At 38.3% G+C, this 10,709-nt stretch overlaps 1 long non-coding RNA gene across 1 annotated transcript; it reads left to right on the top strand.

The window, feature by feature from the left end:
* The first annotated feature begins 5,577 nt into the window (after positions 1-5,577).
* Positions 5,578-9,358, top strand: LOC140603518 (uncharacterized). Its single transcript, XR_012006496.1, has 3 exons — positions 5,578-5,660; positions 8,538-8,787; positions 8,895-9,358. It is a non-coding gene; the product is annotated as an uncharacterized lncRNA (long non-coding RNA).
* Positions 9,359-10,709: the final 1,351 nt, after the last annotated feature.

Raw genomic sequence — 10,709 nt, 5'->3', positions numbered from 1 at the left:
CTGATAGATCATCTTTATAAATTGTCTGTTTCCATCATTTGCCTGTTTTAAAATTAGGGCTATGTTCTCAGATGTTTGGATATACGAAAAAACTGATACCTTAATGAGGGACCTGAATGAATTATTAGGTAGAGATCGGTTGGCATTGAAATTTAAATTTATCTAGAAGCAATTGCACCAAAGAGAGACAGGAAAAAAATGTCCTGAAGAATATTTAAACTAATCCTTATTTAGGGGCCATGGGTATTTATATCTCTCCTCTTAACAGCCATCAAATACCCATCATCCATTGATTTAATACATTTTTGGATTATCTTTATGTAGTATACTCTACTAGGACTATGAGTCTATGTGACCATAAGGAAATCTGCTCATCTTGGGCCTTATAATCTATTTGATCTGGTTACATGTCTACAAAGTTCATTCTGGCTGATTGAGTGCTAACTGCATGGCTCAGACATTGTGGCCATCTAGGCATTCTTTAAGCAAAGGGTAGTGGAAGGAAAGGAACTCACATCCATTCAGTACTTATCATGTTCTATCATATTCATTTCTTATGATAATTCTGTAAGGTAGCCAGGACATTTGGATCGTAAACCATGTGAGGAGTGGAAGAATGACTGCTCTTGGTGACAAACCAAATAAAGTTTATTTGGGAAAGGAAAGGGACAGCTTTCCCTTAGGTAAGAATTCCAATTAAAAAAAAGGAGAAGAAATGAGGGAAAAGGAAATTCACCATTAGAATCTCACAGTAATCTTTGCCTTTTGGAAAGATCCACGGATGGATGCGACAATTAGTGCTAAAAATTTAAGGAGAAATAGGATATTTGGGTAGCCTAAAGTCATCTCCCCCAAATATTTAGTAAGGGGAAGCTGAGCCACTGGGGCTGCCCAGTGATCATTTCTATTACAGAACACAGAGGCCTTGGCTGTATATAGCCTCTCCTTCATGGTCGGGTCTGCAAAGCACTGTTCCTAGGGAATGAAAACTACTTAATATACTAAATCTCTCTTGGCATAGGCATTTCTGGAACATCTCTTCACAATCAATAGAGTTACATCTTGAACATCACATAGTCCAGTCTGCTTATTTTCATTTTATAGTTTAAAAAAGTGGATGGAAATAACAGCACATGTTTAGGGCAGCCTGGGTGGCTCAGCGGTTTAGCACCGCCTTCGGCCCAGGTTGTGATCCTGGAGACCCGGATCGAGTCCTGCATTGGGCTCCCTGTGTGGAACCTACTTCTCTCTCTGCCTGTGTCTCTGCCTCTCTCTCTCTCTCTGTGTCTCTCATGAATGAATAAATAAAATCTTTAAATTTTTTTTAAAAAGCACATGTTTATATATTTCCTTATATTTTGAAGAAAGTTTTATATTTATATCTCACTTTATACTCACCAACTGTAAGCTGCAAGCTGAAAGGTAATCATTATTAGCATCCCAGTTTTATAAATTTCAAATAGAGACTCTGGGATGTTCACTAAGTTCCAAGGCCACAGTTAGTTATTGGCTGGCACTCAGCCAATAACTGGGAAAGCGAAGCTTTTCTACACTCTCCAAAAGTGAAAATGGAAAGTCAAATTCTTTTGCCGTTACAGGTCAGAAAACTGGGTAATCCTTATGCGATAATAATAATAGTAATAATGATGATAATATCCAGCCTTTTTTTGCATTCTTTTTTTAAAAAAGATTTTCTTCCTTTATTTATTTAGAGATCATGAGTGGAGGAAGGGGCACAGGGAAAGGGAGAGAGAGAATCCCAAGCAGACTAGCTCTGAGAGCAGAGCTCGATGCAGGGCTCTTGATCTCACGACCCTGGGATCATGACCTGAACAGAAATCAAGAGTCTGTCTGATGCTCAATCAACTGAGCTATTCAAGCACCCCCCCCCCTTTGTTGCATTCTTAAAATATGCCAGAGAGTTTGCTGAGTGTTTTCTAAATAGGTGATCTCATCTAATCTTCTTTATGATTTTACAAGCAGGTTTTGGATGTGGAGAGCACTGGCATCTGATTGGATGTGATTGGCAGGAGAAGATGGAAACATAAAGGTCTTAATGGTTATAAGCCATGGTGATCTGCAATATGGTGGTACCGTTAACAAAAATAGAGGGTGCAAGAAAGCAGAATGTGAAATAAGGTGGTTTCCTTTTTGTGTATGTCATGTATGTACTCTGAATTTTACAGAGTCCCCATTATTTGACTTCTTTAAAGCACTTAGAATAATTCGTTATGATTAAAACAAGCTTAAATGTCCATGCTTTTTAATGGTTTAGAGATTTGATCAGATAAGTTATGTGTAAGCTCAGAATTTCCAGCAGACTCATCTAGTAGCCACTTGCCTGGCATGGGTTTGAAAGCTTCCCTAAGCATGTTTCTGAGGATTGCACTGGTGCAACTGGCTTCAATTAGTCTGGTGAGACATTCCTTTGAGAAGCAAATCAGACTGCAATTACAGTGCATGGGGCAGACGGGGCGTGGAGGGGGAAATGATTGATAATTAACTAGGAGAATCTTGCTGACACAAAGTCTGATTTGAGTAATGATAAAGAAACGTGTCTATAGTTATTATACATTGTGAGTTTTTTCTCTGCAACCCCACAACTACATCCCCCGGAGGTGGTGGGGGGAGACAGCATGTTACTGAGTAATCTGACGTCAGCTGAGGACGCACATACACAGTATCCACAAGAATGTAAGGGACAGTCCTTCAGGTCAGTGTCAAGTCTTACAACCCACACCCCTACAGAAGGGCCCTGGGTGCGGTCAACCCTATCTGTTACTCACAGACAAGAGTCCCTCCATTTTTCATGGAAATAACTGTTTATGATTCCATACTGCTTTATACTTTGTAGGAGAAAAAACAAACTTTTCATTAGGACCTAAATTTTCTTTATGGTCTCTGGATTCTTTTAATCTAGGGATCCACCCTTTTTTTTTTTTTTTTGGTCCCAAGGTTCCAGAGCCATTTGTTAGTCCAATTGATTGCTCACTGGATAGGGCTTATGGGGGCGGGGGGGAGGGGGGTTTCTCATACCATGGTGGAGGTTATGAGCTAGTGAGACCTTTCACACTGCCAAAAGAACCACATCCTAGCTTTCAGTTGATATTACTTCTAAAACTCTCTCCCTCATTTCCTTCCTTCACTTACCAAATCCCTTCTCTGTTATTGCTCACATATATAATATCACAGCCATGGGGGCAGGATAAAGGAAAAAATGCCAAATATCATCCCACTGATAACTAATGTCAGGTAGGGAAAAGGAGCAAAATGTTCTCACAGTCATAGGGAATTCCGATTTCACTTTTTGTGTGAATAATAGAGATACTTAAAGATTTTCTTAAAGTACAAAACCGCTTTAAGAATGTTAAGGGATTGGAGGTGCCTAGGTGGCTCAGTTGGTTAAGCTTCAGCCTTCTGATCCCAGGGTCTTGGGATCGAGCCCCAAGTTGAGGTCCCTGCTCAGTGGGGAGCCTGCTTCTCCCTCTCCTCCCTGCTCATGCTCTCTCTCACTATCTCCCTCTCTCTCTGAAATAAATAAAATCTTAAAAAAAAATGTTAAGGGATTGATTGTATGAATTATGGTTCGCTAATAAGGCGGAATACAATTTAGACAGTAAAACTATGGGGTTTTGGGGGCAAAATAATGTGAAGGGAAAATATTTATGATATATAATTAAGGGAAAAAGCATGTTGCATTAATACTATATGTTACTATGGTGAAAACTCAACTTTGTGAAAAAAAATACACAAAATATGCACAGAAAAAAGTAACTAGAAAATATTCATCAGTGTTAATGGGAGTATTATTATATGAATGGTAAAATTTAAGTGACTAACTTTTGCTCTTTTTAAAATATATTTATTTATTCATGAGAGACACAGAGAGAGAGGCAGACACAGGCAGAGGGAGAATTAGGTTCCTCACAGAGCTGGATGCGGGACTTGATCCTGTGACCCAGGGATCACAACCTGAGCTGAAGGCAGATGCTTAACCTCTGAGCGACCCAGATGCCCCTCCCATTACTGTTTGTTGAAGAGACTATCTTTTCTCCTTTGGATATTCTTTCCTGCTTTGTTGAGGATTAGTTAACCATATAGTTGTGGGTGCACTTCTGGGTTTCTATTTGTTCCATTGATCTGTGTGTCTGCTTTTGTGCCAGTACCATACTGTCTTGATGACTACAGCTTTATAATATAGCTTGAAATCCAGAATCATGATGCCTCTAGATTTGCTTTTCTATTTCAGCATTGCTTTGACTATTCAGGGTCATTTGTGATTCCATACAAATTTTAGGATTGTTTGTTCTAGCTCTATGAAAAATGCTGGTGATATTTTGATAGAGATTGCATTAAGTGTGTAGACAAGCAGTATACACCTTTTGATTGTTAGTAGATCTGCCCTCTGCTGAAGATACTGTGGAATGGGTTAGAAATAAAGATTAGAAATGGATTTCTTGTTTCAGTAATGGTAGATTAAGTCATTTAGGCAGATTCTCTCTGCTTGAGAAAACTAAAACCACGAATGATATATTGAAAAAAATTTAAACCATCCAAGAGTTAATCACATAGTGAGGAATTAGTAGGCCAAGATCCAGGAGATGGATGGAAATCTAAAGAGGGGGGGATCCCTGGTTGGCTCAGCGGTTTAGCGCCTGCCTTTGGCTCAGGGCGTGAGACCTGGGATTGAATCTCGCATTGGGCTCCCTGCATAGAGCCTGCTTCTCCCTCTGCCTGGGTCTCTGCCTCTCTCTCTCTCTCTCAATCTGTGTCTCTCATGAATAAATAAATAATATCTTAAAAAAAAAAGAAATCTAAAGAGGGGAGTCCAGCATTCAGAGCCATTTTTGCCCTGGGGCTGGTGGCAAATTTGGACTTGGCTGACCTACATGTTTAATAGATTGGCTAGGCTAGGGGGACAGCAGTCAAAATCTAGGACCCACCAAAGATGGGAGCCCTGGGGAGCTACTGTCTGCTGTTGTTAGGGGTGCACCAGAATGAAGTAAGTCCTGGAACAATTGCAGTCAGGCTTTCTATTATCTGAGTGGACCAGAAAAATCTCAAACTCTCAAATTGAGTGAAGATGATATAAACTGATGTTCCTCTGGGCTCCTAGCAGAAACAAACAAAAATATTCTCTGGCCTTGTTTCTACAAAGATTTTTAGTAACAACATTTGACCTGCTATCAAAGATAACTTGATTCAATAGGAGGCAAGATCACATGAGTAAGAAAGAGAAGAAAAACAAAACAGGAGAGACCAAATTAGAATCAAGATAACTAGGATTATACTTTGCTTTGAAAAAACTGAGACTATATTCAAAGAGATAAAAGCAAAGCTTGAAAAACTGGTCGGGGACCAAGAAACTATAGATAGAGTATAGCAGATTTCAAAAAGAACCAAACGGAAATTCTAGAATTGAAAATGCCAGTAAACCAAATTAGAAAACAGTAGACAGGTTTAGCTGCAGATTAGACACAGCTGAAAAAGAAAAAAAGACCTAATAAATAGAACATAGGTCAGAAGCTTAGAATTAGGGTGACATGAAAAGTTTTAAGAAATACATATTGCCTTTCAGGAAGTTGCTCCCAGGGTACTGAGGATGCAGTCTGCAACATGTACATGTCCACCAAACCAGTGACGGCTATCCACCTGAAATGGTAGTGGGAAGGAGGGCATTATCTGCACAGAAAGTGATCTTATATGTCCTAACTTTCTTCCAGGATTGTTTTCTATGACTTCTCAAATTGTCCTAGTCTCAGATGCACAGGGACACCAAAATAAAATGGTATAGGCTCTTAGGTTCTAAAAATGTTTAGTAGATTCCAGAAGGAATATAAGATGTTCTTATATGTGTTGTTTTCTTGTGGTTATAGATTTAAAGGAAGTTTAATTCAAACTAGTTGGTCTTTCTTTTTTAATTTAAAATTTTTTTAAGTTTTATTTAAATTCCAGTTAGTTACCATATATATAATATTAGTTTCAGGTGTATAAAATAGTGATTTGCTACTTCCATACATCACCTGGTGCTCATCACAGCGCTTTCCTTAATCCCCATCACCTGTGTAACCCATCCCCACACTCACCGACCCTCTGGTAACCATCAGTTTGTTCTCTTATAGTTAAGGGTCTGTTTCTTGGTTTGCCTCTTTCTTAATTTTTTTCCTGAAATTAATAATTGTAATTATTTGTCTTGTGTGGTTTAAAATCTACCACTTTCATTTCATGCTAGGTACATAGTTTTAGTTTTACAAATTTAAAGTTTTAGATATATTAATAATTAAAAGTTCAACTTATGTTTGCTTAATTCTGTTAAGTTTCCTGAATGTGGCTCCTAACATCTTAGATTGAATGTTTACAAATTGGTGAGGTCTGCCAATATTTCATTGGGAGAATGAGGCTGCATTTTATGGCTCTTTTAGTGTGATTTCATTCCTGACTGTATGGGTCTTTTTACCCAAGGGAGTACTTAGAAAGTTGGAGGAGTTATGGAATTTTGTTTCCTCCTTTCCAGGTCACTCCTATGGTATAAGGCATCAATCACTTCCTTTGCTTATACACTTTCTGATTTTCCTTAGATGTTGACCTTTCCTCAACATTCTTCCTATGTGAGTTCTAACTTGGATTTTATGGATATCTATCAGATTTGAGACTAAATTTGTTTCTAAAAGTGCCTTTTTCTCCTAATAGGGCTATTCTTTTTTCCTTGCCTTTATTTGATTGATACACTTTTAGTTTTTCTGCCTCAGGACCACTAGGGGGAGGTATTTGCTATCTCTTGGCTTGATCATTTCTAGCAAACTATGAATTTATAAGCCTTGTGGTCTAATATTTTAAAACACCAACAAATGCTTTTTTGGGTATCTTAAAAAAATTAACAGACCCTTTTTAAAGAAGTTGTAGGTTTACAGGAAAATTGAGCAGAAAGTGCAGAACGTTCCCATTGTCCTCTTTCCCCTTCGCCAACCATGAATCTTATTACTGATATCTTACATTGGTGGGTGCATTTGTTTCAATTGATGATTGAATACTGATATTTTGTAAATTTATTTATTTGATACTCTTTAAAGAGGATTTTGAGAGAAGGGAGATTTTGAGAGAGAGCATGCCACACGTGCACACATGCCAATACATTAGAGGAGGGGCAAAGGGAGAAGAAGGGAATCTCAAACCCACTTCACACTCAGTGCAGAGCCCAATGTCGGGCTTAATCTCATGATCCTGAGATCAGGACCTGAGCTAAAATCAAGAGTCAGATGCTTAACTGGCTGAGTCACCCAGGGCCTCTCTAACACTGATACATTTTTATTAACTATATACCATAGTTTACATTAGGGTTCACTTTTTATGTTATAAATTCCATGGGTTTTGACAAATGTCTAATGACATTTATTTATCATCTCAGTATGATACAGAGGTTTTTTTCGTTGTCCTAAAAAATCCTCTGTGCTCCACCTATTAATCTCTCCGTCTCTCTGAACCTCTGCAATCCAATCTTACTGTTTCCATTATTTTGCCTGTTTCAAAATGTCAGCTAGTAGGAACCATATACTATGTATTCTTCTCAGGTTGGTTTCTTTTACTTAGCAATATGCATAGAAGTTTCCTTCAAAAGCTTAACTTTTCATGGCTTAATAGCTGAATGAACACTTCATTATATGGATATTCCACAGTTTATCAGTCATCTACTGAAAGACATCTTGGTTGTTTGTAAGTTTGGCAATTAGGAGTAGAGCTACTATAAAAATGTGTATGAAGTTTCTTAAGTTTTTGACTCACTTAAGTAAATACCAAGGAGTGCAACTGCTGGATCATTTAAGAGTATGTGAAGTTTTGGAAGAAATCACTAGCCTGTCTTCCAAAGTGGTTATGCCATTTTGCACTCTCACCAGCAATGAAATGAGATCTTGTTATTGCACACATTTGTCAGCATTTGGTATTACCCGTATTGTGGATTTTAGCCTTTCTAATGGGCACATCGTAGTCTCTTATTGTTTTTTGAATTTGTAATTTCACGCATATGATGTTGAGCTTTTTCTCTTTTTCATATAATTATTTGCTATCTGTATAGCTTTTTTTCGTGAGATATCTGTTCAGATTTTTTTGTCCTTTAAAAAATTGGATTGTCGTCTTACTGTTGAATTTTATAAGTAGTTTGGATATTTTGGATAACTGTCCTTTTTCAATTCTGCTACTATTTTCTCCCAGTCTTTTCATTCTCCTAACATTGTCTTTTGCAGAGCAGAAAATTTTAATTTTAATGAAAGTCCAACTTCCTGGTGTTTCTCTCATATAGTCCTTCTGGTATTGTATCTACAAAGTCATCACCCTATGCAAAGTCGTCTAGATTTTCTGCTGTGTTATATTATAGGAATTTTATAGTTGTGCATTTTGAGTTAACTTCTGTAAAAGTTGTAAGGTCAGTGTCTAAATTCTTTTTTTGTTTTTTTGAATATGGATATCATAGTTCTAGCACCGCACCTGGAGTGTAACTGGTTCAAACTGAGATACAAACGGAAACACTCCTCTGATTCTAGAGATTCAGAGCCGGTTCGGCAGGGACCGCAGCGCAGAGCGGATCCCTCTCCTCTCTCCAGCTCGCTTGCGCCTCGCCCGGCTTGTTCTGCAACCGTGTCTGCCAAACCCGATGTGGCTGAGATCGAGAGATTCGAGGAGTCGAAATGGAAGAAGACAGGAACGCAAGAGAAAAATCCGCTGCCCTCGAAAGAAGCGACTGAACCGGAGAAGCAAGCAGGACCACCGCAGTGAGGCTGCGCCAACCGCACAGTATTGCCTTCTTGTTTTGCCTCTTTTAGCTGTTTACCTTTGTAAGATGCAAAGCGGTTGGATCAAGTTTATTTATTTACTTTTTATTTTTTATTTATTTATGATAGTCCACACAGAGAGAGAGAGAGAGAGAGAGGCAGAGACCCAGTTAGAGGGAGAAGCAGGCTCCATGCACCAGGAGCCCGACGTGGGATTCCATCCCGGGTCTCCAGGATCTCGCCCTGGGCCGGAGGCAGGCGCCAAACCACTGAGCCACCCAGGGATCCCCTGAATCAAGTTTAAATGACTGTGCTGCCCCTTTTCACATCAAAGAATGGAGAACTACTGACGACGAAGGCGCCTGCCCTTCCCATCTGCCTGTCTGTCTGGCTGGCAGGGAAGGAAAATGACTTGCATGTTGGTGAAGGAAGAAGCTGGGTGGGATGGGAGGACGGTGAGATCTAGAGCATCCCGCAGGCTGTTAAAATGCAGTTTAATCGGAGTGCCGTTTTTTTGTCCAAATGATTTTGATTACTGGAATGCACGATTTTTAAAATATGCAAATGAAGTTTTAAAACGTGAAAAAAATGTAAAGGTTTAGAACCTCCCAAAAGAATCTAAAACATAATTAATTTTTAAATATTGTACACATGTCAAATTATAACATTTTATATACATTGAGTTAAATAAAATGTATTGTCAAAATTAATTTCATTTATTTCTTTTTGCCTCTTTCATGTGGCTACTAGAAAATTTTAAATTACATATATGATTCATGATATATTTCTACTAGATGGTATTTCTTTAGACTTTGGTATCCATTAGCATGTGAAGAGTAAATTAGAATTCAATTTTCTAAAAATATTTTGTACTTTCCACATAGAATGCCTTCAGGATATATTATTTCCCCCTTCTTTGTGCTCCAAGAACAATTTGTCACTTAGAACAAGATAGATATTATTATGACATTTTTGCCCTTTTAATATAAGGACATAAATAAGATTAATGTAAAAAAAAATCTCACAAAATACCGGGTAAGGAAGGGCAGAGAGCATGTTTAGATCTGGATAAAGGTGGGAAGGCAGAGATGGATTTATGATGAAGCTAATGAAGTTTAAATTTACGCTCCAGTGCTCTTCACTTGTATAGTTCCCTTCCAAGGCCCTAAGAAGATGCCGGTTATTTGCTCACAGGGTCTTATGTTTTACGGCTCTTAAAATAGTGAGATATTTTAGCCACAACCAGTGAAAACATCTGACTCTCTCCACCTCGATTTTCCTTTCATCTTATTCTGTCTTGTGTCAAATGGCATTGAAATGATCACAGGCATTTTTGGGATCTGCCCCGAAAGGTTGATTTGGGGATACACTGAATTTGGGTATAATGGGGTATATTTATGTGGTTTGTGAATATGAAGTTGCTCTGGTTGTTTCATTTCAGAAATGGCTCTTGGGAATAGTCCTGCCCTACTGCCCCAGTGACTCACCCCATCAAATGTTGGGACACCACAGTGAAAGGCAAGAATTGGTATTGAAATATGAACTTGTCTTGTGGTGCTTGGAAGCAGAAATATGTGGTAATGGTAGAGGAAAAAGCTCTATATACTGTTTAAAGCCAGAAGCTGGTCTGTGGAAAATTCTACCAGAGAGTAAAGTTGCAAGCAGAGATTTCAGTTTTCATTGGTGTCTTGTTTAAAGGGTAGATCTTTTCTGCCAGGAATATATTTGCCAATGCAGTACATATGTAAAGAATCAATTTCATAAATTCCCACTGAAAAAGAAAAAACTATGGTAAATATTTATGAAATTGATTTTCACAGCCAAAGGACAAGAAATCGGGATTCAATTTTCCAAAACTATTTTTCTATTAGTGTCATGTGATACTAATTAAAAGTGCTAGAAAAAGATTTCCCAGGGGCATCTGGGTGGCTCAGTGGTTAATCA

The sequence above is a fragment of the Canis lupus genome, chromosome 14 (genome assembly GCF_048164855.1).
Source record: "Canis lupus baileyi chromosome 14, mCanLup2.hap1, whole genome shotgun sequence".
Lineage (NCBI taxonomy): Eukaryota > Metazoa > Chordata > Mammalia > Carnivora > Canidae > Canis > Canis lupus.
Note: the sequence above shows the minus strand (reverse complement) of the source record. Positions and strands in the feature narration are given on the sequence as shown.